Source organism: Staurois parvus, unplaced genomic scaffold, assembly GCF_062004578.1.
Source record: "Staurois parvus isolate SC_StPar_1 unplaced genomic scaffold, SC_StPar_1.0 ptg000097l, whole genome shotgun sequence".
NCBI lineage: Eukaryota > Metazoa > Chordata > Amphibia > Anura > Ranidae > Staurois > Staurois parvus.
In genome coordinates, this window is record NW_028317893.1 from 549882 (window position 1) to 572186 (window position 22305).

Consider the following 22305-nt stretch of genomic DNA (forward strand, 5'->3'; position numbering starts at 1 on the left):
ATGGAGAGTTGAACCTGTTTCTCTGCATTGTCTCCAGCAAGCGGATGAGTGTTGAGGGTAATATAAAGAGAGTTTAACGGGTGTTAAGTACCATTGGTGTAAAATTTTCATGTACGATTCCCAGTGGGAGCTACATCGAGAAGGTTTGTGGGTGATCTTAAAGGTTTTTTCTCATGTGTGCGGTGATATTGGTTGTGAGAGAAGTTTCTCCCAGTTGATTAGGGAGGTAGTTTGTAATGTGAAATGTGAGCTGGTTAGGTGTGTGTAGAAAGTTGAAATACCTTTTTTCGGGTATTGTATTTTGTTAAGAAATTGGTATGCAGTGGAAGGAATTTTCAAAAAAAGTGGAACGTTTACCTTTTGTAAGGAGTGAGCTATTCTCAGGTAGGTGAAGTGTTCAGTGCCTGGGAGGTTAAATTTCTTTTGAAGAATCGAAAAGGAGTCTAAGTCGTGATTTGTATAGAGGTCTTGTATAAGAGATATGCCTCGGTTTTCCCACTGTAACAGTTTTAGGGAAGGAATAATGAGGTGTAGTGTAGTGATTGGGGTAGATATATGTGTGGTATCTGTTGAGTTAAAGGTTAGGAGATCATACCATGCTTGTAGGGAGGTTTGAATGCATGGGTGTTTGAGTAGGATTTTGGTCTGAGTTGTTTGTGGTGAGAACAGTATGTATGATTTTAAATGTGGGAGACCTGCTCCTCCTCTGGATGTTGGGCGTATTAAAAGATTTGTAGTACATCTGGGGTTTTTTTAATTCCAGAGGAATTTGGAAATTATTGCTTGTAGTTTAGAAAAAAAAGTATTGGGGATGGGAATGGGGAGTTCTATGTAAAGTTATTTGGGTAGTATGTACATTTTCAGGGTTGATACCCTTCCCAGTTTTGATAGTGTTGATGTGCGAAGATTGTTAAGTTCTCGTGCGATGGATTCAAGTAAGTTTGTGGTTTGAGGCGTATAGCTGATCTGTCGTATTGGTGAGTTTGATTCCTAAGTAGGGGATACTGTGTTGTTCCCAAGAGTAGGGGAATTGTTTGATTAGTACTTTTTGAGTTTTAGTCGGCGTGTGGAGATTTAGGATAGAAGATTTGGGTTAATTGAGTTTGTAATATGATACTTCCGAATAACTTTGAAGATGTGAATGAATCTTTTGGAGCGATATGTGTGGGTTAGTTATCATTAGTATGATGTCATCTGCAAATAGGCTAATTTTATGTTCTGTTTTAAGGTGGATGATTCCTGTAAATGTTAGGTCATCTCTGAGTTTTGAGTTGTGAGAGTGTGCTGTCTGTTAATACTCTAGCTGATGGGTTGGAGTAGAGGGAGAGGATTGCAGAAAGCATCCAGTCTGTAATTCCAAATTTTTGAAATGTTAATTTCATAAACTGCCATTGTATTCGGTCAAATGCTTTTTCTGCATCCAGGGATAGGAATAGAGAGGGTTGTTTGGTGGTTTCTAATTTGTGGAGGAGGGATATGAGTCTTCTGGTTGTGTCCTGTGCTTGGCGACCAGGGATAAATCCTACCTGGTCTGGGTGAATGGTGGTCTGGGTGTAGGAAGGTGGGGAAGTAGTCTTTGGGCTATTATTTTGGCATAGAGTTTTATGTCTGTGTTTAGTAGTGAAATCGGTCTGTAGTTCTGGACAAGTTGAGGGTCTTTGCCAAGTTTTGAAATAGTTGTAATTATGGATTGTAACATTTCATTGGGGAATTCACCTGTAGAAGCAGCATGGTTAAAGAGGTTGGTTAGGTGTTGTGTTAAATCAAGGGCAAATGTTTTGTAAAATTCGTTAGTGAAGTCATCGTTTCCTGGTGATTTGTTAAGAGGTAACGTTTTTATGTTTTTTTCTATTTCTGTGGGAGAAATTGGGGTAGAAATAGAAGCGAGTTGTGGTGGAGTAAGTTGGGGTAGATTCGTAGTGTTTAGGAATTTTTGTATGGATGTAGTTGTTGGTTGGGTTGTGCCTGGGTCATCTTGAAGAGATTTTGGATTTGAGACATCATTGTTTGATTAGTTTTGTTAATAGTGAATTTGCCTTGTTACCTAGGGAATAAAATTGTGCTTTCGTTTTTTTGTAGGTTAAGGTCATATTTGTAAAGTAGGAGGGTTCAGAATTTATTTCTGTCTGAGGCTAGGGATGCAGATGTGGAAGGGTTTGGTTTTTTTTTGTTAATTTCTTCTTTTAGTTTTATGGATGTTAGTAGTTGACCAATTTGTTGGGTTCTTTGTTCTTAGTGATGCGGGAATTTAGTTGTATGAGGATACCTCTCATGTATGCTTTGTAAGCGGGCCACAATGTGGTTATAGAGATATCAGGTGTGGCATTAAATTCAAAAAACAAGTTGTGAGCTTCTAGCAGGTGCTTCTTGTTATCTGGGTTCTTCAATATCAAAGAATTCAGGCTCCAGATGCGAGGGATTGAGGAATGTTGATTGTTGTCCAGGGTTATGTTGATTGGAGCATGGTCTGACCAGGTTATGGTGCCAATTTTGGATGATGTTACATGTTGTAGAGTCCATTTGTCTGTAACAAAGAAGTCAATTCTGGAGTAGGATAAGTGAGATGGGGAGTAGTAGGTATAGTCTTTTTCCGTGCTATGTTCACATCGCCAGATGTCATAGAGATCATGGTCGTGTAAGAAATGGTTGAAGTTATGTTTGGGAGATCGTTTGTTGGAGGAAGAGTCCAGAAGTGGGTAGCCGATGATATTGAAGTCTCTGCCGATGAGGAGTCTGCCTTGTTTTTGAGCAGAGATGGTGGAGTGAAGTTTGTTGTAGAATTGCATCTGTTTGTTATTAGGACCGTAAACGTTTACCAGAGTATAGGGGATATCGTTGATTTTGCAAATTAGGATATGGTAGCGACCTTGAGGGTCTGCTATTTCTGAGATGTGGTGGAAGTGTGTAGAGTCTTTTATGGCTGTAATGACACCATTTTTTTTTCTTGGAGTTAGTGGCCATGTAGATGTGAGAGAATCAATGTACAGTAGATGTAATTTAGGAGTCTTGGTTGATGCGAAGTGTGGTTCCTGTAGGAAGAGTACGTCAGCGTGAAGTGCGCGGGTTTCTTTTTGGAGCATCGATCTCTTAAAGGGGGAACATTAAGAGATGTTATGTTAAACATATTGCAGATTATTGACTTGGTTAGCTGAGTAGGAGAGTTGTTTATTGGTTTGTTGAGAGAAGTTGATAAAATGTGGTCATAGGAGGGGATTTTCCACAGGCATGGTAATGTGGTTTTGTCTCGATTGTTGAGTCAAGGGATGTATTCCATGTTGTTTTGCAAGTTTCATTTGAACAGTTGATTTGGATGGTCTACTGGTGGTGCCGGAGGGGTAGGAGGTGAAGGGGGGGAAAAAAACTTGTTGAAAATGCAAGTAACATGAGTAGCGTGGTATGCTACTTCTAAACAGGGGGGGTGTGAACAAGCATTGACCATGCAAGGTCATGCTAAACAGTATCTTGTAACATGAAGATATTCGGTAAAGGACCGTTTGCCAGAAATTAGTGGGTTGAGGTATAGTGCCCAAGGTGAAGCAATTGAAGTGGATTGAGGGTGTAATGAGTCAGGATCACTCTGCATCCATTTGTTGCATATTGGTAGAGGTGGATTGGTGAGGTTCCATGGGTATTATGTTCCAGGTCTTTAAAAGGTCGATGCCTGCTTCTAGGTTTTTGACGGTATATATTCTACCATGATGTTTGACGGTCAGTTTTGTGGGGAAGCCCCATTGATAGCCTATTCCATGCCTATTCCTCAGAGCTTCGGTGATGGTGACCAGCTTTTTACGGTTAAGGAGTGTGGCCTTGGACAAATCCGCAAATAATCTGATATTATTGGCTTCTGACATTATTTTTTCTTTCACATGGTAAAAGTGGATGCGGGCCAGAATATCTCTAGGGATTGATGCTGATAGGAATGATGGTTTGGGTATTCTGTGTGCTTGATCTATGGTGAGCTCCGTATCTGAGAGAGATGGGATGAGGTGTTTCATATATGGCAGTAGTGTTGTTGGTAATATTTTCAGGAATACCTCTGAATTTGATGCTATTGCGTCTTGAGTGGTCCTCTAGATCTGCTAGTTTCAGATCTATTTGCTCAATATCAGTTGTATGGTCTGCGTGTGCGTCAATCAGATCGTTATGCGCTGTAATTATTTCCCCCATTCTGGTTTCAATATGGCGTAATCTGTGTTCTTGTTGCTGAACCACATTTGAGATCTGGGATAGTGATGATGGTAAATCGCTGTGTAGTGTTTGTCGCAGGTATAAGAGCATGTTTTTCATGCATATTTCGGTGACAGGCTGGTCAGAAGCAGGGAAAGATTCTATCAAAGATGGATCAGTATTGTGAGGAAGTGATGGAGGGATGAGAGGCTGACAGGCAGATAGTCAGATTCTAGATCGGGTCTAGATTTGGCCAGGCTGCTTGTGGTGGGAGACAGGTGAGGAGATGACTCACCCGGGTCCCCAGGGTATAGTGGAGATCTCAGCCTGACGTCTAGATGCTGGGATGTGTTGTCCCCCTCATGGATGCCGTGTCCATTTGCTATGCACCTGGCGCCATCTTGGATTCCTGCTGTGACAGCAGGGAAGAATTTTGTTAATTTCCCTTGCTGTCCAGGGGTTTTGCAGCGGCTGGCATGGACATTTAGGGTTGTACACCCTTTATCTATGTTCTCTGCAGCTTTATTTCCCTCGGGGCGAGCTGTGATATGTCTGGCGGGTGGACGGAACGTTGATCAGACCGCGTCCATCCAGGAACCGGCAGCGCATGCACCCTCCACCTTGTTCTTTTAAAATGTTTCTTGCATATACTGTAAACAAAATTGGTTTAATCCTTCAGACAAACATTTCAACAATTAGTTCAGATTCCAAAGATATAGTAAACCCCGTACCCTGCATTCACTATATCTGGTCTCCCACAGTACACAGAACATGGAAATGCAATTATTTTAGTAAATTTAAAATGCTAAATACCTTTTCTCATCAGAAGTTAGAGCAGTCTTGTGGCTTCTATCAGTGTTCCACCAAGCTCTAACTAAAGCTTGTAGGTGGAGTTTTCTTTCTGCTCTCGGAGGATGAAAACCCCCTGACCAGTGCTGATTGGCCCTGTGCTGATCACATGCACTCTTTCACGTAAAAAAAAAAAAACAAAAACCCTCTCTAGCAATACACACCAAACTAAACATGTGCAATATGCATGTGGTTCAGTCTGTCTTATCAGGACATAAGAGGTAATCGCTTAAACAAGGGGAGGAACAGAGCAATCAGGATCAAATGGCATTTTTACACAATGCAGAGAATTAACCACTTAGGTTCCACAGTGAGTATAATAAGCATGCTTTACTGCATATACAGACTGATTTTACTGTTGTGGGTTTAGTAACACTTTAAGATTGAAGTTAAGTTTATAAGGACCATACAAATTATACATGTACACATCAAAAACAGACCATGGCCCTAAGGAACCCAAACACAACCTGATAATAGCAAGCAAGGAATTTGGTGTGTGAACACTGCTCAGGCAGTTATCAGGCTCTAAAGTGGGTAACAAGCACCTATTGGGGTTGGTTTAAAGTGAAACTCCACCTTTTTTTGCAACAACGGCTTCATTTATTAATGATCCCTGTGCAATTAACAGCTTCCCGACTGCCCTATAGCAGATATACTGCTACAGGGCGGCACAGGTGCTCAAAATCACATATATATATATATATATATATATATATATATGTGATTTTGCATTTCCGGGTAGGGGGCGCACATTTGCGGCCGCAGCTGTCAATCACTGGTTCCCGGCTGGTGCTTACTCCCCAGTGCCCGGTTATTCACGAACATCTCCGACAGGGAGGAGAACTGTTTGTAAGCAAAACAGTTCTCGTCCCTGTCAGTTCTTGCACACTGCTTTGGTTGGCTGTGCACAGCACAGCCATCCAAAGCAGTGTGCTTACAGTGAAGCACCAACACACAGCACATAGTAAAACAGCACACAGTTAACCCTTTGATCGCCCCTCATGTTAACCCCTTCCTGCCCAGTGCCATTAGTACAGTGTCAGTGCTTTTATTTAGCACTGATTACTGTATTGGTGTCACTGGGGATGTCAGTGACACCAAGTCAGTTCCCCCCCAGTGTCAGAATGCCCAGTGCAGTTCCACAGTCCCGCGCTGATTGCTGGCATTACTAGTAGAAAAAAAAAATCCCAGTATATTTTTCGCCATTTGTAAAAGCTATTACTTTCATGTAAACCAATTAATTTACATGTAGTGGGATTTAGCAAAGACATGTAGCAAAATACATTTTGGCCTAAATTTATGACAAAATTTTTTTTTACTGGACAAGTTTAATAGCAAAAAGTCAAAAATATTTTTTTTCTCAAAATTGTCAGTCTTTTCTTTTTTATAGCGCAAAAAATAAAAACCGCACAGGTGATCAAATACCATCAAAAGAAAGCTCAATTTGTGGGGAAAAAAGGACCTACATTTCATTTGGGTGCAGCATTGCATGACCGCACTATTGTCAGTTATACGAACGCACGCCGTAGCAAAAAAAATGGCCTGGTCAGGAAGGGGGGGGGGGGGTAAATCCTCAAGAGTACAAGTGGTTAATGTTTGGATATTGTAATTTTTTTTGTTTACTCTTAGTATTTTAGATGTAAGAAATCATTCCACTTCTGTCCTGCCTCACCGATGCAAGGTATGTAATTTCCTTTCTCCCGTTGGCTCCGGGGATACCAGTAACATCAATCCCACAAGTTGATTGATTGACAGGTTGCAATAACAATGGGGCAGGATCTTCCTCCGACACTGCTATTGCTATGGCAACCTGCAATACATATAGTACGCCGTGATTAGGTTCCACTGCACATGCACAAGATCGAGAGTTGCATGCTGGGTAGCCATCTGTATCTAGTCCCGGAAGAAACTCTTAGTGGGCTTCAGATGTCCACACTCTTAATGGCTGCTTACATGATCCAGGGGCTGCTGTAAGAAATGCTGGATTTTATTTTTAAAAAAAGATGATTTCTTGGAGGCTCCTTTCAGTTGTCTGGTCTCCACAAGAGACGTTCTGATACACTTACAATTTTTGCATAAGGTCTACTTTACCCCAGCCATGCTTGCTAAGATATATAGGGGCCAATTTTCCCTGTGCTGGAGATGTTGGACACCTGTCCCAGACTTCATGCATAATTTTTGGGAAAGCCTTAGCATTAAGCCCTTTTGACAACCAGTGTTAACTTGTATCAACTCAGTTACCTCTTATTCTGTACCATCTTCAGTTCAAGTCTTCTTGCTGAGTCTGGTTGAGCCATTGGCCACCACAAAAGCAATCCTCCTTACTTTACTGCTCATTTATGCTAGGAAGTTAATTATTTTGTCATAGAAAAACATCCTCTGCACCAACTCTACTAGCATGGAAATCTTTGTTGAATAAAGCAGTTTTATTTTTTTAAAGCTGACTATTAAAGTAGGAGGGCTTTTACCAAGTTTGATAAGGTATGAGACGGATGGCCAGCTTCCTCTGATACAGTCTCTGATTAGGTCCTGTTCTGAACCTTATATTAGTCATTGTCTGTGTTGAGTATAACCATGCTTACTGGGTGTATTAGCTAACAGTATGTGCCTTGCCACCCACGGTTCTAGGTGGGTCATTTGTTTTACCCTGTATTTGTATCCATATGGCAGTACTATGTGGGTTGTTTCTCTGAACTTCTATTTCTTTGTAGGGAGGGATGGTGGGACATGGACCATTAATATGTCTTTCTAGAAATATCCTACTGTGGGTTACATCTCACTGGATTTTGTATCTGTTCTCCTGGTGAGCTTTAGCTGTGTATGTTAGGTGAGGCAATCTCTGTTGTTGACTGTTTATGGGGTTTTTTGCCCTATTGTCTGCTGTAATTCTGCCATAGGCAGGTTTTTTGTTACTGTCTTGATGGTTGTACCAATACTATACCAATCTTTTAGCTTATCAACCCCATTGTGTCAGATGTAGAAATGTTGGAAATTGTTTATTGCTAGTCACTTTTTATGTTAATACTTTAAAGTAGTATTAAACCCAAAACCAAAAATGTAATATATTGCAACTTACCAATCATTATTCAGATTAAGATTCTGAATAATTTATTAATTCCAAAGAGCAATTATTAAATGTGGTTGCTGCAATAGTTTTCTTTGTTAGGCTTTTTCCCCTAGTTTTCACCTAGTAATCTGGCTAGTAATCCTAGTAAACCTAGTAATCTGGCTAGTAATCCTAGTAAACCTAGTAATCTGGCTAGTAGCACACCTCCTGTATTTGAGTGCCTACACACTAGCTGAAGGAGTACAGGGGGGACCTTTGGACAGTAGAATTTTTGATCTGGGGGAACAAATTTAGATACACTAACACATACTGATTAAGGGGGGATATGGTCAACATGAATAAATGCATCAGTGGTTCATATAGTAAACTCGGTGTTGAGTTATTCACCCTGAGGTTAAGGAGGCACTCTGAGGTCAAGAGGACAAGGAGGCACTCTTTACATCTGGAGGAAAAGAGATTTAATCTAAAAATACGGAAAGGTTTCTTCACAGTAAGAGCTGTGAAAATGTGTAATAGACTCCCTCAAGAGTTGGTTCTGGCCAGCTCAGTGGATTGCTTCAAAAAAGGCCTGGATTCTTTCCTAGAATATAACTGGATATAACATTTATAGGTAAAGTTAATCCAGGGAATATCCAATTGCCTCTTGGGGGATCAGGAAGGAATTTTTTCCCTGCAGGAGCAAATTGGATCATGCTTTGCTGGTTTTTTTTGCCTTCCTCTGAATCAACTGTAGGTATAGGATTATAGCAAGTTTTTTTTTCTTCTTTTATGCTTGAACTGGATGGACCTTTGTCTTTTTTCAGCCAGACTAACTATGTAACTATTATTCAGAGAGTAGTGGTAGTGGTTACTATGTAACTATGTTTATGCCAAACTCCAGCTAACACATTATAAGCAGTTAGAGCAACCGTTTATTTCCTTTAGGGATAAAGGTTTTACATAAATAAATAAAAGCTGACCCTGTATCATGAAATCAGTGGGCCTGTGTGCAAGATCAAAAGTAGGCCCTAGGCAGTGATAAAGAAACAATGGCAAAATGACTAAAAGTGTGGTTTAAATTGTATTTAAACATTGGGCGTGGCTTAACAGGGGTGTGGTTAAATAGTATCTGAGATGACTTACATAGTGCAGAATGTGGTAATGTTGAATAGGGAATGTACAGTGTGGAATGTATGGCTGTGGGTAGTATGTACAGGGAGAGGAGTGCGGAGTGTATGGCCATGGTAAGTATGTGCATGATGGTGTCAGTAGGGCAGTGGATGGTGTAAGTAGTTCTTTATTATTATTTATTTATTTTTTACAATTTTAATATTTTTTTTGCAATTCAATCTTTTATTATTTTTACAATTTTTTCTAAATGCTTTTTGGGGGCCAGAGGATGGTGTCAGTAGAGCAATGGATTGGGTGTCAGAATTTTTCTTTTCAATAGTGTTTATTCATTTTTTCCATAAGAAAGAAGTTACAAGCCAGTACAGAATAATATACATCCGTTTTTGTGTCCCCCCCCCCCCCATATAAACTGCAGCCCTTTCGGACTGAAACAGGCAATGCACAAAATACAGTATTTCAAACAATTATCTATTGGTGGTGACCAAAGGGGTCCCTAGGTACCTATACATGGAAAACCTTCAATAATAAGATAACATAAAAAATGAAATTTAATGTAAAACTGTCAGGTCTGGTGTTATAGACCACCATGACCTGTATAAAGGGGCAATCACCCTCAAATGTTCAACAGGCCATAAGGGGATATACCCTCATAGCCCTTGGTTAACTGTGTCCAAAACCAAGAAGGGGCTTGAAAAGGAAAGAGAAAAAGAAATAAAGTAGGGAGAAAAGAGTGTGTATAGAGATAAGAAAAGAAAAAGGAAGAGGTAAAGGATGCTTGGTGGAGAAGGATCCAGCTAGCAGTCGGGTGTGGATATTAAGACAATTACTGTTTATCAGTATCTCATATTGACCACCATCCATCCTAGGACAATGCTGAAAGATATTGCATCCAAGGATCCCAGGTTTTTTCAAAATAAGCCATCCTGTCCTGAAGAGGGTGTCAGAATTTTTTTTTATTTTTATTATTTTATTTTGAATTATTTTTTACAACGTATTTTTGCATTTTTTTTTCACAACGGTTTTGTGGGGGCAGTGGACAGTGTCAGTAGGGAATGAACAGGGAGCACTAGTATATATTAGGCTGTCATTAAATTGGGATGAATAAACAGAACCTGTACCCCCTTATGTAATGCGTTGCTCTCACAGTCCCCCTTACATCAACAGGTGTCCCCACATGGGACCAACTACTACTAGGAAGGAAAAGAAGGAAGAAAAGGGGGGGGTGGATGGAGGAAGGGAAAAAAGGGAGGGAGGGAGGGAGTGGATGGAGGAAGGGAGAAAAGGGGAGGGAGGGAGTGGATGGAGGAAAGAAGAATATGGAGAGGGATTTGGGGGAAGGAAGGAAGGAAAGAAATGAAGGAAGGAAGGAAGAAAGGAAAAGGGAGGGAGGGAGGGATGGAGGGAATGGATGGAGGAAGGAAGGAAAAAAAGGAATGAAGAAAAGGGAGGGAGAGAATGGATAGAGGAAGGAAGAAAGGAAGGGAAGGAAGGGAAGGAGGGTTATAGGAAACTAGTGCAGCTCATGTGAATTCTTCTTCAGCTAATGCTAATTCTCTGCACCTAATGCTAATTCCCATGCAGCTAATGCTCGTTCACGTGTACCAGTACACAGACAACCCCAGGCTAATATCCATTGTGCACTGACACATAGGTGCATTTCTATGTGCCATCGTGCATCGGCATGCACCCCTTCCCGCATTGGTGCCAAGTTGCCTATTTAAAGGAGACTCTGCTGTGTACTAATCGCTGGATGTTCTTCAGCTTCTTGTGATCGGTGTTCCTGTGCTCCTGCTTATACTGACTGTTTTTCCATTGCTGACCCGGCTTACTCCTAACCTTGCTCTGTGGATTCCGGATTTTGACCTTGGCTTGCCTTAGACTACTCTCTGCCTGATCTCCTGGTGCTGATCTTTGCTTGCTAATGGACCTTGCTCTGTTTGCTAACCTGGTACTGACCTCAGTCTGTCTCCTGGCCACGCTGCTGTCTCAACTAAGGTATGTGACAGAAGGGAAGGAAGGACTCACATAGATGGTTCCCGGGTTACTGGCACATTCAGAAGCATCACGCAGCTGCCGGCTGCTCTGTACACAATTTCCTGCCCACACATCTCCTTCCAAGAAGGCGAGGACAGGGGGAGGAAGAGCAGATCCGGGCTCTTTCCTCTGCTCTGTCATTGTTGTGGAAGATAGGGGGAGGGGTTGGGCACTGTGTCAGAGAGAAGAAGAGGCATAAGAGATTGGGGGGGGGGGGCTGAGGAGCACATGGGGGTCCCAAAAGGGAAATCCGATGCACAATCAGGGATGATCAGTGCAGCGGTGGCAGCAGTTACAAGCAGTAATCTCCCTGTGTGGCTTTCAATGAAGCAGCTGGAAGCCACATGAGAGAGAGGAGGAGAATCTACTTCCAGCTGCTTCATTGAAAGCCACACAGTGATATCGCTGCTTGTCACTGTCCCCACCGCTGCACTGATCATCCCTGACTTAGTTCCTGATACATCTCATCCATGGGTGCAGGGTGTTCACAACACAGTGGGCCCCCCAAACTCTCAGGGCCCATGTGCAGTGAATACCCAGCACCCATGGATAATACGCCACTGACTATGAGGCTTCTCCTTTGTCTTGCTGACATTTCTCTGGAGTGTTTTCAGTGAATTGTGATAGCTGCCTGTGTAAGTCTTCTGTGGGGACACCAGTGCTGCACCTTACCGGCAGGGGTCACAGATTTGTTTGGAATCATGATGGTGAAAGCATAAGTCTTTCTTAATGAAAAAGTGTGTGATCTCTTTGATTTTAGATCATTCCTGTCTGGTAAGAGTATTGGCTTGGGGAAAGCACTGAGCACTACAAGGCACTGGAAATACTTTATTTTAAGCAGGAATTTTATATACACTTATGAATTTAGAAACATGAAAACATAGAAAAGTGACAGCAGAAAAAGAGTGGTCCATCTAGTCAGATGTTTTGTTTTGTTTTTTTTGGGGGGGTGTTATTTTTTTTTCTTTGTTAACTTTTTTGTCTGAGTACAGATCTACAGTATGCTTATCCCAAGCTTGAAGCTATTTACTGTTGACTAGCTCACTACCGCTGCTGAAAGTTTATTCTAAGCATTAACTACTCTTTCAGTAAAATACTACTTTCAGAGATTAGTTTTGAACTTTCCTCCAGTTAGTTTACAGTTGCAAGAAAAAGTATGTGAACCCCTTGGGATTACGTGGAGTTTTGCATGAATTGGGCATAAAATGTGCTCTGAACGTCATCTAAGTCACAACAATAGAAGAACACAATCTGCTGAACATAATACTACACAAACATTAGATGTTGCCATGGTTTAATTGCACATAACATGTAAACATTCACAGTGCAGGGAGGAAAAAGTATGTGAGGCCCTAGCTTAATGACTTCTCCCAGAGCTAATTGGAGCCAGGAGTGAGCCAACCTTGACTCCAATCAGTGTGATGATATTGGATGTGTTGCTGACAGCTGTCCTGCCCTTAAAAAACACACACCTGTTTTGGGTTTACTGGTTTCAAGAAGCACTGTCTGATGTGAACCATGCCTCGCAGAAAAGAGCTCTCACTAGACCTACGATTAAGAATTGTTGACTTGCATGAAGCTGGAAAGGGTTACAAAAGTATCTCCAAAAGCCTTGATGTTCATGTTTCCACGCTAAGACAGACTGTCTACAAATGGAGAAAGTTTAGAACTGTTGCTACTCTCCTAGGTGTGGTCGTCCTGTAATGACTGCAAGAGCACAACACAGAATGCTGCATGAGGTAAAGAAGAATCCCAGAGTGTCAGCTAAAGACCTACAGAAATCTCTGGCACATGCTAACATTTTGGTTGACACATCTACAATAAGGAAAACATTAAACAAGAATGGAGTACATGGGAGGACACCACGGAGGAAGCCATTGCTGTCCAAAAAGAATATTGCAGCACGTTTGAAGTTTGCAAAAGAGCACCTGAATGTTCCACAGCACTACTGGCAAAAAATATACTGTGGACAGATGAAACCAAGATTGAGTTGTTTGGGAAGAACACACAACACTATGTGTGGAGAAAAAAAGGCACAGCACACCAACATCAAAACCTCATCCCCACTGTAAAACATGGCGGAGGGAGCATCATGGTTTGGGGCTGCTTTGCTGCCTCAGGGCCTGGACGGATTGTTGTCATTGATGGGAAAATGAATTCCAGAGTTCATCAAGACATTTTGCAGGAAAACGTACGACCATCTGTTCGCCAACTGAAGCTCCGCAGAGGATAGGTGATGCAACAGGACAATGACCCAAAGCATACAAGTAATTCAACAAAACAATGGCTGCAACAGCACAGAATATGCCTTCTGGAGTGACCCAGTCAGAGTCCTGACCTCGACCCGATTGAAATGCTGTGGCATGACCTTAAGAGAGCGATTCACACCAGACATCCCAAGAATATTGCTACACTGAAATAGTTTTGTGAAGAGGAGTGGTCCAAAATGACTCCAGATCGTTGTGCAGGTCTGACCTGCAACTACAGGAAACGTTTGGTTGAGGTTATTGCTGCCAAAGGAGGGTCAATCAGTTATTAAGTCCAAAGGTTCACATACTTTTTCCTCCCTGCACTGTGAATGTTTACATGTTATGTGCAATTAAACCATGGCAACATCAAATGTTTGTGTAGTATTATGTTCAGCAGACTGTGTTCTTCTATTGTTGTGACTTAAATGACATTCAGAGCACATTTTATGCCCAATTCATGCAAAACTCCACGTAATCCCAAGGGGTTCACATACTTTTTCTTGTAACTGTAAGATCATGTCCCCATGTTCTTGATTTTGGTTTTGTGTTGAAAATACTAATCTCCTGAACCTTTTTCACCCCCTTGGTGTATTTAAATGTTTCAATAATGTCTCCCCTTTCCCTTCTTTCCTCCAGACTGTACATGTTAACCCTTTGAGAACCAAGGGACGTATTTGTCCCATGTTTGTAATTGCATGTATCATCTGATTAAGAACTTAAAACTCTTCTTTTTTTTTTGGTTTGAGTCAAAATATTAGTTCTTATCAACAAACAACAAATGGATCTAGCTTTTTGCCAATTATTTCATGAAATGGCTTAGTTACAGCAACTGAAGTGTACGAACTTTAAAAACAAAAATATTGATTCTTTTGGCGTTCCAAAACCTTACGGTCCTCAAAGGGTTAAGTTCATGAAGTCGCTCTTGATATGGTTTATCCCCCAGACCTTTCACCATTTTTGTTACCTGTCTCTGGACTCATTCTATCTCATAAATGTTTTTTTGTAAGTGAGGTCTCCAGAACTGGACACAGTATTCTAAATGAGGTTTAACTAAAGATCTATAGGGCAATCAAGAACTCCTTCCTCCTGCTGGTGACCCCTCTAGTAATGCATCCTAGAATTCTATTTGCTTTCCCCACTGCCTGGCCACACTGCTCATTTTGCAATCATCTGAAATAAATACCCCCAGGTCCTTTTTCTCTGAAGTGTTGGCCAACACTGTACCCTCAATGTTGTACTCTCTCAAGGGATTCTTTTTCCCTAGGTGCATTATTTTACATTTAGAAACATTGAATTACAATTTCCACTTTTGTTTACCAATCTTCCAGCAATGCCAAATCATGTTCCATGTTACAGATACCTCCAGGGATATCAAACCTATTACACACCTTTGTGTCATCAGAAAAAAGACATACCTTACCCAGCAAACCTTTAGTTATATCACTTACATATAGATTAAATAGAACATGACCTAGTACAGAGCCTTTTGGTCTACCACTAGTGACTGGTCTCTGTTCCGAGTGAACCCCATTTACAACCACACTCTGGTATCTATCCTTTAGTCAGCTGCATATGCACTGAACCACCCAAGGGCTAAGTCCTAGCTTGTACAACTTTTGTATTAGATCATTATGTGGAACTGTATCAAATGCCTTACTTAAATCAAGATATGCTATGTCCGCAGCACCACCCTGGTCCAAAACATTGGTAATATAGTCAAAGAAATCCAACCAGATTAGTCTGACATGATCTGCCCTTGGTAAAACTTTTACTTTGAACAATTGTGTGAACATATTTAACACTGATAATGATTTAGGATGTTATGTTATATGTATTTATCGTTTTACTATTTGATTTGATTTAAAAGATTTAGCACTTAAAGGGATATGCACACCTTTTCTTTAGATATTAAACCTAGGTCTGGTATTCAGGATATTCAGGTGCAACAACCATTGAGTGTCCTTAATTAAACGCAAGGTTTTTTTCTAATTTATCAATAAACAGAGAACTCCACCATCACTCTTGGTGTAAGGCTAATTCTGTCGAAAAGTTTAACCAGACTTTGAATTTTGACTGCATGGCAAATACTTCCTTTTATAGAGGGGTGCATCATTTAACAAAGTTCAGCAACAACTTCACAGCTTAAACTATAATGTCTGCCAAACCAAATCTAAATATGTTAAGACAGTCACAATTCGAAAAAGTACACAGCATTTGCTGTTTATTGCATTTTCATTCAATTTAACAAGGTTAGATAAATAAATCTTTTCCAGTGTATATTACCTTTTCTCAAGACTATGGAAAAAAATCATTCAATTTAAGATGGAAACATTAAAGAAAGTATTACAGTCAAGACTTTGCTCAGAATGCATGAATTTATAAAGTGTTCTAAGTTATCCGAGCAGTTTTAGCTCAGAGCAGTTTCAGCAAACTCTTGAAGGAAGAAAAATTGACAATTTATGATATAGTTGGCCTTTGCACACATTTTTGGCAACTGATTAATGAGCTCTTGACATTCACCTTGAACAATATCAGCATATTCATCTTGACACAATTTGAGATTAGCAGCAGTTTCCACTACACACCTGATGTTTTTCAAGAGGACTTTATTTTTCAGTTGGAAGGCACTCGATCTGTGGCAATATTTCTGAATGACTAAATGAATAAGTGCCATCTGGTACATTGCTCGCCATGCACTCTACCTGTAGACTCAAAGGCTTGTTTTGCCAGGTGCATCCTAAGTCAAAGTATTATTCATACTAGGGAATACCTACATTTAATTGTGCCTCCTGCCTTCCTTCAACAGCAGGCATACCAGATGGCACAGGAACTACCCCTTGAAGTGCTTTACAGGCTGTCACTGGGTGAGCAATATCATGGAGTTACACTGGTGGGAAGACCTTTAACCAAATTAAACTCAAGAAAATTAAGTGCAATAATTTACCTTGCTTTATCACATTTGCTTATGTAAATCGATATGCCATTAGACTAATGCAAAATGTGCAGAGATGCCTCAAGGTAATAAAGTACACATAATCTTGATTTTCATCTGTTTGTATGTAGGAAATTACCTATAGCAATAGTTTATTTCATAAAGTAATAACTAGAAATTTGTATTTCCATATTTCAAATAAATGAGTCCTTGTTAGTGTAGAACAATTGCTGTAAAACAGTTACGGTATAATTAAATCATCGTTACATCAATCATACCTGTAAAGCTGGCTATACATCCGTAGATTTTCAACCATTCATAAGAAACTTAATACAAAAATTCTTATAACATTCGATGACTTGCCAAATGTCATTTCAAAGTGCTCAAAATGTTTTCTTTCAAAATTTGTTTTTGGAATGAATGGACCTTAACAAACGGACATCATTTACATTGTTAGAAATGTGTTTGTTCATCTGAGAAACTACAGTATTTCCATCATGCTTCTTCTAACTTTCTGGTCACTGCAGTCAAAAAAATGAATGTTGATTTCACCCTATTTTTGATGAGAAAATTAAATGATTTTTTTAATCACAGATATATGATAGTTTACGTTTTTGGGGTCATATTCAAAATGTGCAAAGAGAGATTGCACAAACACTTGTAGGTATAACATTTAATTAACCTCCCTGGCGGTATGATTATTTCAGATTTTTGGTGCTGAAAGCGGTACCATTTTTTTGCATGGAAATATGTATTTTTTTTATTGTAGGCTGTAATTTTTAGGAAAAACTCACTGAAATCTGTCCGAACAAGAGTCTAGTAAACATCCCGGGTATGATAAAATTTGAAACACAAAATCATAAATTATAATTTAATAAATAATCATAAAAATAATATAAAAATAATAAAAAATTTAATTCAATAATATAATCAAACCAAAAACACTGAAATGTGAAATAGAGCGCCAAGTTCGCACATTGCTGAGCTCAGTCGCAAAATCGTTTTCAGTTTCTGATGACGAATTTCCCCCACGAATCATTATCACTCAATTCTGTAAGTGGTTCTGATTTACTATCGCTGTTCTCTAGCTGATCTAAACCGCTTTTGACCTAAAGGGACACTTTTTGGACGCCATGGACATTTCTCAGTTTCCAGGCAGAAAGAACAGACAAAATGCAGGCAGGGCGCAGGACAAAGCACTAGGGACAATATGTATGTGAAATAGGTTGAAACAGCAATGTTTTACTGTGTAAAATGAAAAAAAAAAAAATGACATTTTTTAAAATTTTTAAATTTCCCGCCGCCGACGGCGGCGGCGCCCGTACGTCCCGACGTCACAGGGACAGGACACAGAAGCCGGATGCCGGCATCGGCCGGAGGAGATGGCCGGGGACGCTGCAGGGGACACATCGTGGGAGAGCAGGGTAAGGTAAGTGAAGAACACATGCCGGAGCAGCGCCGCATGGTAAGCCCGAGTGTAGCTCGGGGTTACCGCTTTTGGTACTGAAATGTTACCCCGAGCTACACTCGGGAATACCGCCAAGGAGGTTAAGTAATGACAGATACATATAAAGAAAGTAATAACATCAGAAAATATAACAAGGATACTTAACTAAAGATGCCTTTTCACCACAAAGTCTTGCCCTCTTACACAGCGCAGCACAAATAACCAGATGCATGCATGATGCAACTCTGGAGAGGAGACTATTATGACAAGTTTTAGCTGTAGTATATTAATGAATATAAGGAAGGGCCAACCCATCCCCCTTAGAGCAACAATGACCATTTTTAGGACTTGGGTCAGTTTGTAATGACATTCCTTTGGTATAAAGTCAGCTAAGGTAACCAGGATTTTGGAGGCTTACTTAAATATTGTAAGACAACTTTAATAGGAAATATGAAATATGCAATTTCCCCATCAAAAACTGTTCTTAATTTTTGTAAAACATTCTACTAATATATGGCCAGCTTTACGAATACCTGTAATGAATCTGTAATGTGATCATTTTTGGCCTAGGTTCAGAGGTATCCTTAGCATAAGAGTGAAGTTTAGGAGTTTGTCTTAGGTTTAGGTCTAGGGGTCAGAATAAAGTATAAGTTAAAAGACACATTCACCTTTTGCTTAAAAAAATTATAAATGCACATTTTTTGCAGGTAAAAAAATTTGCATTTATTAATTTAACCACTTCATTACCAGGCCCTTTTACTTGTTTCCTGCCTAGACCAATTTTCAGCTTTCAGTGTTGTCACACTTTGAATGACAACACTGTACCTATAAATAAAGGTATTATTTTTTTCACACAAATAGAGCTTTCTTTTGGTGGTATTTAATCACCACTGAGTTTTATATTTTTTGCTACATAAACAAAAAAATCCTGAAACTTATGAAAAAAAACCTCCTTTTTCTTCGTTTTTGTTATAAAATTTTGCAAATAAATGACATTTCTTCATACATTTAGGTCAAAATGTATTCTGCTACATTTCTTTGGTGAAAACACCTCAAATTAGTGTACATTATTTAGTCTGTAGGAAAACCATGGTATATATATCTGACAATCAATCAATGTACTGACGGCCAATCTCATTTCTCGAGGCCTGAAGATGCCAGCATAGCAAATACCCCCCAAATTACTCATTTTTGGAAAACAGACAGTCCAAGGTATTTAGAAAGAGGCATGGTGAGTTTTTTGGAGGTTGTAATTTTTTGTTACAATTTTTTGGAAAATGTAGAAATTAAAAAAAAAAAATCACAATTTTGTTTTTACCTATTGTCACCAGTCCAGTACAGCATGATTATAAAACTGGTGTGGCAGTGATCAGGGACACTGACTGGTGACAGTATGTAAAACAAAACAAAAATAATAATTTTTTTTTTTTTTCATATTTTTTAATTTTTATTTTTTCTTTTTTTTACAATTTTTTCAACACACTGTGACCAAAGCAATACAATGTTACCATAGTAACATTGAACTACTCCGGGCAAGTGATCAAGATTTTTTTTTTTTACATATTATGATTGCTAATACCAATGTATTTTATTGATATATGCAATCATTGTTACTGAATGAAACTGATTCATTCAGTTTTTTGTTGTGATTAGCTGTAATTGGGCAAAGCTCATCACATGATACAGATGGGCTGTGATTGGCCCTGTCTGTACCATGTGACTGCTTTGATCAATCACAGCTAAAAACATGATTGTATACAATGAATGGAATGACAGGAAGCCATGCATTGTATACATCAACATTTAATCTGCTGTGATTGGTCACATGACACTGGCAATGGGCCGGTATAGTCATATGTCATCGGCTGTGTCCCATGGACACAGCCAGTGACAGATCGCGCCCCTGCATGGCCGTGTGAACGGCTACTTTTGACAGGATGTCATGTGACACCCAGTCACAACAGTGAGTGTCTCACCTGGCCATAAATCTGCTATACGTGGGAACGTGTTCATTTTTATTGCAGGAGCCTGTAAGCCATTGCACCAGCAATCCAGCAGATCTGTCAGTATATCTGCTTGCCCAAATGGGATGTATGGGCAAGCAGATATACTGACAGGAAGAGTCAATGAACTACCACAGTGCTTACAGTCCCATGGTAGTTCATTGAGAACTACAAGTCCACAGCAGGGGCGGACTGACAACTCATGGGGCCCCCAGGCAATAGGGGAACATAGGGCCCCTGTGTCCTTGCCCAAACTCAAATAAGCCTATGAAAAAGGTACCAGGGGCATCTCATGGGACCCCCTACTGACCCCGGGCCCTCAGGCAGTGCCCGAGTTTCCAAATGGTCAGTCCGCCCCTGGTCCACAGCCACTAAGGCTGTCGGGACTTGTAGTTTCTCATTCACAGAGATGAGTGATGCTGTTGGGCAAGCAGAGCCCCGCACAGCCTTGTATTTTTTTTAACCACTTCCTGTCCGGTCCATGTACATAAACGGGAGTTCAGGTTGTGTGGGCTTCATGGGAGTGGGCGGCACCACGATCCGGTGACCGCTGTGTCTGGAACACCGATCGCTGTACGGGACCTCTGTGTGAGATCCCGATCATGTGATCACTGATTGGCCAATCAGTGATCACATGAATAGTAGTAAGCAAGATGTCACTTCTGACATCATTGCTTACTATTTGCGAAATCTGTGAATGATCACATTGATCACATGGCACAAGGCTATTCACTACAGCCTTGTACCATGTGACAAGCTGTGACCAATCACAGCTCTCACAGTATATCTCAATGGCTGCAAGAATGCAGCCAGAGAGAAGGAGAAATGATTGCTTTTACAGCCTTTAACTTTTAGTGAACTTACCCATATTTGTACACATGCAGACTCATAATCAGTTCTACTTACCTGTATCCCCATTCCTCTGAGAACATTTCTATATAGATTGCCAGGTGCTGCACTGTTTCTGTACCCACATTTTTAGAATTCTACTAAATGCACACACATGTATCTGAGGCCTCCACATTGAGGCAAACCTATGCAGGGGAAACCAACAGGTTCACTTTAATGAGAAATGAAGATAGATATCCTCTGTTTCTGGATATGGGTGAAACTTGCTCCCCTTCCACCAGACTTAGAATGATCGGAGACTTGCCAATCATGCACCCAGCACAGTCAAATGTAAAAGTTCATTTTGGACGTTTATTTCAGATTTAGAATTGTAGAATATATTCAGCTGTGTTCTTAACAAACATGTGCAGAGAATATTCAGTTGCTGCTCAAAGGTTGCTATACCAAAGCAAATGATAAAGCCTAATAAAAAAACAAGGTTGGAACTAAGGGGTTGTTTTAAAGGCAAATAGACTGTGCACTTTGCTAGTGCAGTTGCTCCAATGCTTATTAAATGAGGTAAAGCTCTTCTGACTTCCATCATCCAATCATGTGCAAGCAAAAAATGTTTTTTTTTGTTTTCTTGCATCTGATTGGGTATTCTTTGTAAAGTGAATCTTTACTTCATTACCTAAGCTCTGGCACACGCAGAGTGCAACTGCACTTCCAAAGTGCACAGTCCCTATGTGTTATGAGGCTCCAAAGCAAAAACATTGAGGGGCCCCCATGTCTTTTAGAGCTTCATATCAAAGATATAGTGATACAGACTACTATCCACTTCCTTAGCATTCTATACCAGTTCCCAAACTCATTTTATTCCAATAGATTTACCAAAAGCCTTTGCTATCCAAATAATCATTGTCTAACCAGGTATCTCTGAGTCCCTTGTGCTTTGGGCCCTATAGCAGTTGCATTATCTGCTAAGGCTATAATTACACCACTGATCACAAATTAAATCACACTACCATTAGGCTTAAACATATGTATGGCTTCCTTATTCTTATTACAGTTTAAAAACTGTGAAAATTCACATGTCAGGACCCATCATATTATTTATTATATTGAAATTATATCTCATTAAAGGAGTGCTGTACTGGGAATAATACAGAGGTTGCCATTGCTGACCTCATTCTGCTATTTCTTTGATTGTCTCTAGATTCTGTAATTTACAAATGTCTGACACAGAACAAGCATACAGATGGGAGAATTCAGAATCAAAATGCCTGGTATGTGTGCTTGCTTCTGGTGACTGACTGAATGCTGAAGCAATTGATTCAGCACAATAGGCAGCACATATTTTTAGTAGGAAAGGTAAGAAATAACATAAAGATTATTATTAATATTGAAATTACTACTATACTGTATGTTCTACTGTCACTAGCCTGACAGCCATTTTAAGGCACTGTGCACTGATTTATAAATGATCCCATTATGATATTACCTTTCATTGAGTACATAGCAAGAAACAAAATAATGAGGGACCATTTATAATTTTTGGAACATATGGTGCTTTAATTGATGACTACAGGGTTGGCCAAGTTAGGAATACAATATATGAA